Below are 6,002 nucleotides of genomic sequence, written 5' to 3' on the forward strand. Positions count from 1 at the left end.
GCATTATTAATTTTGGACTGTTTTTGGATATCCCTTAAACATTGTCCCCTAAAGCCAGCATTGGGCTTGAGAAAAAGAAGGAAAAGCTGAATACAAGGAGAGTTGCAAACTTTTCATGATGAGCATAACAGCACATTTCATAAAACATGAAATGAGTTTGGGAACCTATGATATATAATTACTCAAAGCAGGGTGTGCCAAACCATTTTTCAGTCATATGCTGCTAATCTTTTTAATAGAAAGAAGAGTTGGATGCAACTCCATAACAACATCTTATCCAAATTAATTTTCAGAATTTAGGGAGGCAGACTGGAACTACCCAGTTTAGAAATTTGGCCTGGGCACAGTAGGTGACATCCTGACCTTACTGAGGTCAATGTGGGTTTTGCCATTGACTTAGTGGGGCCAGGATTTCACCTCGGAGATAAAACTCCAACAGATTGATATTACTGTATCACCAAAAAGACCCAGTCAGAGACCTGTTGTGTTAGGTGCCAAACACACATGGTCCCTGTTCTCAGGTGCTTACAACCTAATTAACAACATCAGGACCTGAGCAAACTTTCTTCCGGAACACGGGTCTTCCTGTCAGATTCTGGTCAGTGAGCAACAGCTGGTAAAGCTTACAAGAGGGAGTCTAGCCCACCTGGGACTTGATGTAAAGCTTATTCAACAGGAGGCTTTTCCCTGACTTCCAAATGCTCACTCTGTGGCAGAGCAAATACAATGATGGTGGTGGTTTGTTTATTTGTTTCTCATCTTGCCCCACATAGTGGCCAGCCAGGTGCGTTCCTCCCATCTTGTGTAGCATCACCAGAAATAAAAACTCTGCAGATCCAGTTCTGCCTTAAGTAATGTCTCAGTGCAGCTCCATTGCCATGAATGCCTTTGTTTGCATGGGTGTAGCTGATGGCATCATTCAGCAGAATCTCTATTACTGGGTGTGGTGCACAAGATGAAAAGAACTCAGCACGACTCTTGGATCTTGGGGTGATGAAAACAATAATCTCTTTGCTTGCAAACTGAGAAAATCAGATGTGGTAATCAGTGAGCCATCTGGATACAGAACTGAGAGGTCACTTGAAGTCACTTTTTAGGGGAGAATCAAATTTAAGAGTGGGCTGGAGAACATAGAACAGGATCCATGAAGCATTTTCCTCTATCATCACAGATTCCCTCCCTCCACCCATGGGTCTCCAGAGATCCTCAGGAATTGGAGAGTAAAGGGGGTAGATGCTGGGGAGAAGTTGGAGGAGGAGAAGGAGGAGCAAAGAAATTCAGAGCAGGGAGACATAAGCTCTTACTTAGTTTGTAAACTCTTTGCGTCCCAGACTATGTTTCTGTTCTTTGTTTGTGCACCTAACACAATGGGACGCTGGTCCCTGATTAGGGCTCCCATGTGCTATGGTAATACAAATAATAGTATTAGTAATAGCAACCTGTGGGAAGACCCTCAGGGAGAATTTGAGAAGGAAGAAAAAGGAGGGAAAGAGAGAAACAGCAAAAAGATGGAAGGAAAGCAACATGGAGCAGGGAAACAGACAGAAACAGAAGAAGCAAAGGAAGGGAGAAGACAATATGATCCAAAAAAGTGGAGGTAAATATGAAAGCAGAGGAATGAGAAGAAAGCATATGATGCTTTTCAAAAAAAGTAGGCTGTAACTTCTTAAAGCCCTTAGGAAAAATTCTTGGTGCAAAAATAACACAACTTAAGCAGTAGGATCATCAGGAACAAAAAAAAGAAAGCAGGATGGCTGATGTCACTATGGGGCAGAGTTACAATTGACCTTAACTCTGGATTCCATATTTCAAATGTTTGGGTTCTTTTGAGTTTAACCTTCACTCTGAATAATCTAATGGTTGCTTCTTTATTAATGATAAAGGCAATGTTCTGCTAAGCCTCTTCTTACTATTGAACTGCCTATATTTACATTGCACTCCATCCTAGTACACATCTTTGTCTTGGAATACATTCTGTGATAGTTATCTGACTCCTTGCTTATACGAATACGAACTATGTCTAAGCAGGGTCTGAATGAGCTCTCCACTGACATCTAGTGATGAGCTGGGGAAAAAGACTTTAGGAACCAACCTTGTTTGCATAGACATGCCTACTTCACCTACATGCTCAGCATCATGGAGCAGATTTGCCCAAATGATCACTTTTGACTGGTGTTGGATTGCAAGTCATGTCGGTGTTGAGTGCAGGAGTGATGAAAGGTTGTTGTCCTTGGTATGTGAGTTGGGGGGCAGGAGGCTGAGCTTGGCCTGCCCTGGCTGAACGGTTCACCCTCAACTGAACTGCAATTGCTAAGCATGGGGTAGGGAGGCCAAATGGCAGTAAAAGGGAGAGAGGTGTGGTGACAAGTGTTTATACCTTGTGGTATGGCCTCTGCTGAAATTAGAGAGCTCTGTTAAGTGGTGGACCTCAAGAACCCCCAAGGTTGTAGTAGGGAGGCTGGTGGCAGCAGAGAAAGTGATGGCTCAGCGGCCAACAGCAGTGGAGTGAACAACAGCACAGTCACAGAGGGAAAAACGATACAGCAGCGAATGGCAGCGTGGAGGTCAGTGACCGAAGTGAACGATAGCATGGCAGCAGCAGTTAAGGCATTACTTGATGCCTTTCATCCCCCTTGGGCAGGAGGTGAACTCACATGTACGCACCTCTGAACTCTGGGTCACTGTTGGCCAAGGACCACAACTGTGAGTGGGGTGCAATGAAGGGAGAGGGGAATGGCATGGTAAAAGAACATTAGTTTGTCGGACTTTCACACTGGACTGTGAGAAACTGAGGCAAAGGGCATTGCCCAGTGTACTCTGGGTTGGGAGTTTTGCTTATGGTTATATGCTTCTGAATCATGATTGTAGCATTTTCTCAAATTAATGCTGGGTTCCTTTTCCTTTCTCATTAAAAGTTTTCTTTTCCATACACAGCCTGCTTGCGAGAGGGGAAGTATAGCCTTTTAGAAGCACTCAGGGGTGGTGTGTATTTTTCCACTTTCCCCATCTCACAAGGGTATTGTGAGCATAAATACTCTAAAGTCTGTGAGGTATCAGACACTGTGGTAATGGGGGCTACGTGGAGATTGAAGATGTGTACAATGAAACAATGCTTGGTATCCTATTGGGATCCAGGAAGTGGGTGGGCGAAGCTTGGTATCAGTGGGCAAACCAATCAGTTCCATGGACTTGCAAGTAGATGGGATTCTTCTTCAGCTGCACCCTCTGGCACTCCACTGTGTCTCCAAGGATATCACATCACCTATTGAATCAGCAACAGCACTTTCTGCAATACCTGCCAGATGTATTTCTTATGATATTTCCCATCAAATACAGTCCAAGCCCAATTCTGATTAGGTGGTGAGGTCAGATGAGATAACAGCTCACAGTGGGGTGGCATTAGGTCTGAGAAGCTTTGATTTCTAATTGTAATGGAGTATGTGTATAAGGTTCTATTTCTAATTCAAACAGCAAGCAAGTTGCAGCAAGTGAATATTTAGATATTTAGGCTCCTAACTTCCATTGACATCCATGGAAGTTAGGAACCTAAATCACTTTGTGGAACTGGGCCTTACTCTCTGTTCTTCTGAAATACAATATTTTCATTCTCTGTTCTTCTGAAACTGGCAGGAGGTGTGAAAAAAGGAATTTGGAAAGTCATAGTTGTAGCCAAAATAATTATTGCTCTGGGTTTCCTGGTCACAAGATCACTTCTCCAAAAGGATTAGCCAGTTAGAGTATGTCTACACTGCAATTAGACACCACTGTTGGCCCGTGCCAGCTCACTTGGGCTCTCGGGCTGCGGGGCTGTTTGATTGCAGTGTAAGTGTTCAGGCTTGGGCTGCAGCCCCAGTTCAGGGACCCTCCTTCCTCACAGGATGCTAGAAGTGCAGGTTTTTTATTGCAGTGTAGACATACCCTTAGTTGAGTCTCACTTTATTACACAGTGTTAGCTGATTGTCATTGAGAACATCCATTCAGAAGGAGAGAGATATTTAGATATTTGCAGGCTGCTGGGAAGTGAACTATTTCCTTTTCTGTAGGCCCAGACAAGGATTCTACTAAATGATTGCCATCCCTCATTTCACAGCGGTGATGGCTACGTATTATGGTCGCACCTTCAAGCCTGTATAGTCTCTAGATATGCTACTAAGGTTGCTAAGTGTTATTGCCATCACTTTAGAAATGCAGAAACTGAAGCACAGGGCTTTCGTGGCTTGCTCACAGTTACGCACAGTCTATAGTACAGCTGTGAGTAAAACCCAGAACTCCTGTCTTCAAACCAACTCTCTAACCACTAGACCCAGGGTTTCCCCTGTGTTGCAGAAATGTTGTTTCTGGAAGGTAGATGCCTATATGTTCTGAGGCTATGGCTACACTAAAGAGCTTACAATGGCACAGCTGCACCAAGAGGTGGATTTACAGTGAAACACAGGGTGCCCTGGCATGGGGCCCCCAAGGACAGGGGGCCCCAGGGCCAGGCAGCTGCGGGGACAGAAGCTTGCCGGCTCCTGGGGCTCCTGCTGCAGGCTCTGCACCCACCAACAGCCAAGCTCCCACCTCCTCTCCTGAGCATGCCGCGTTCCTGCCCCTCTCCATCCCTCCCAGTACTTCCCCTGCCACCAAACAGCTGTTTGGCAGTGCTCAGGTCGCTCCAGGAGGGAGGGGAAGAAGCGGGGCTGCAGCACGCTCGGGGAGGAGGCGGGGAAGAGGCAGGGGCAGGGCCTTAGGGAAGGAGGTGGAATCAGAGCAGGGTGGAGCAAAGACGAGGCCCCTGCACTCCCCCTACACATATCCCCCCTAACCCCCTGCCCTCCCTGATTCCTGTTCCTCCACATCCCTCCCCCACCCTGAGCACCAAACAGGAGCTCCTGCACCCCCCCCCCCACATTCCCACCTGCACCCCTCGCACCAAATGGGAGCTGCCCCAGGTAAGCACTCCACCCCCCAACCTCCTGCCCCAACCCTGAGCCCCCTCCCTCACCCTAGATCCTGGCCAGACCCTGCACCTCAATGCTTTTTTACATTTTTTTTATAAAGCGCACTAAACCGAAGCACTTTACAATAGTTAGCTAACTGTACAAACAATATTTGGAAAGATCATTAAGTGGTCCGTCGAGACCCTCAGCGATTTTCAAGTGGTCTGTGGAAGAATCAGTTAGACTACAAGAACAATCAAGGTACCTCACTTTATTTTCATTTACTTCCTATTACTTATAGGAGGAAGAAAAAAGAATGAAAAACGGTGGCGGGGGGATAAGAGACAATGTTCCTTTTTTTTTGGCTGGGTCCCAAGGAGGGGTCCTAAAAATGGAGCTGAGCACAGGGCCCCACTAACTCTAAATCCACCATTGGCTTCACCTATGCATCTGCGCTGCTGTCAGCTCTGTAGTGGAGCTGCTCTACGCTGATGGGAAAGATCTCCCATCACCCACAATGAGCAGCGGTAGCTATGTCGGCGGAAGAAGCTCTCCCTCCAGCATAGCGCGGCAGCATAACATTGGCACCTAGGTCAGTGTAGCTTAAGTTGCTTGTGGGGGCTCATTCACACCCCTGAGCGACATAAGTTATACCAACATAAGTGGTAGTGTAGACATAGCCTGAGTCACATGCATTCCCACTGAGAGGGACTTTACTTTCAGTTTAGAAGTACCAAGAGAAGTCTTTTGTTTGTAGTGTTCACATCTGTTTGGACTTACTGCAGATTTTGAACCGTTAGCATTGTACATTTGACAGTGAAATGCTGATATATTGGTTCCCATGGTGATCCAGAACAGTTAGGTCTGTTGGCTCTTAGGCTTAGGTGAATTTTCAGAACCCCACAATCTACCGGAAGACAAGGACCAATTGCACCATACTGACTTTGGGGGCTTTGCAGGCATTTGGCTGAAAACTCATTCCTAGAAAAACGCAGAACTCCAAATAAAGTTCCAGTTTACATTTGATCTGAACAGCTGGAAGAGACGCGCTATTTAACCAATCTCTCCCCATCAGTGATCCAT

Source organism: Dermochelys coriacea, chromosome 2 (genome assembly GCF_009764565.3).
Source record: "Dermochelys coriacea isolate rDerCor1 chromosome 2, rDerCor1.pri.v4, whole genome shotgun sequence".
Lineage (NCBI taxonomy): Eukaryota > Metazoa > Chordata > Testudines > Dermochelyidae > Dermochelys > Dermochelys coriacea.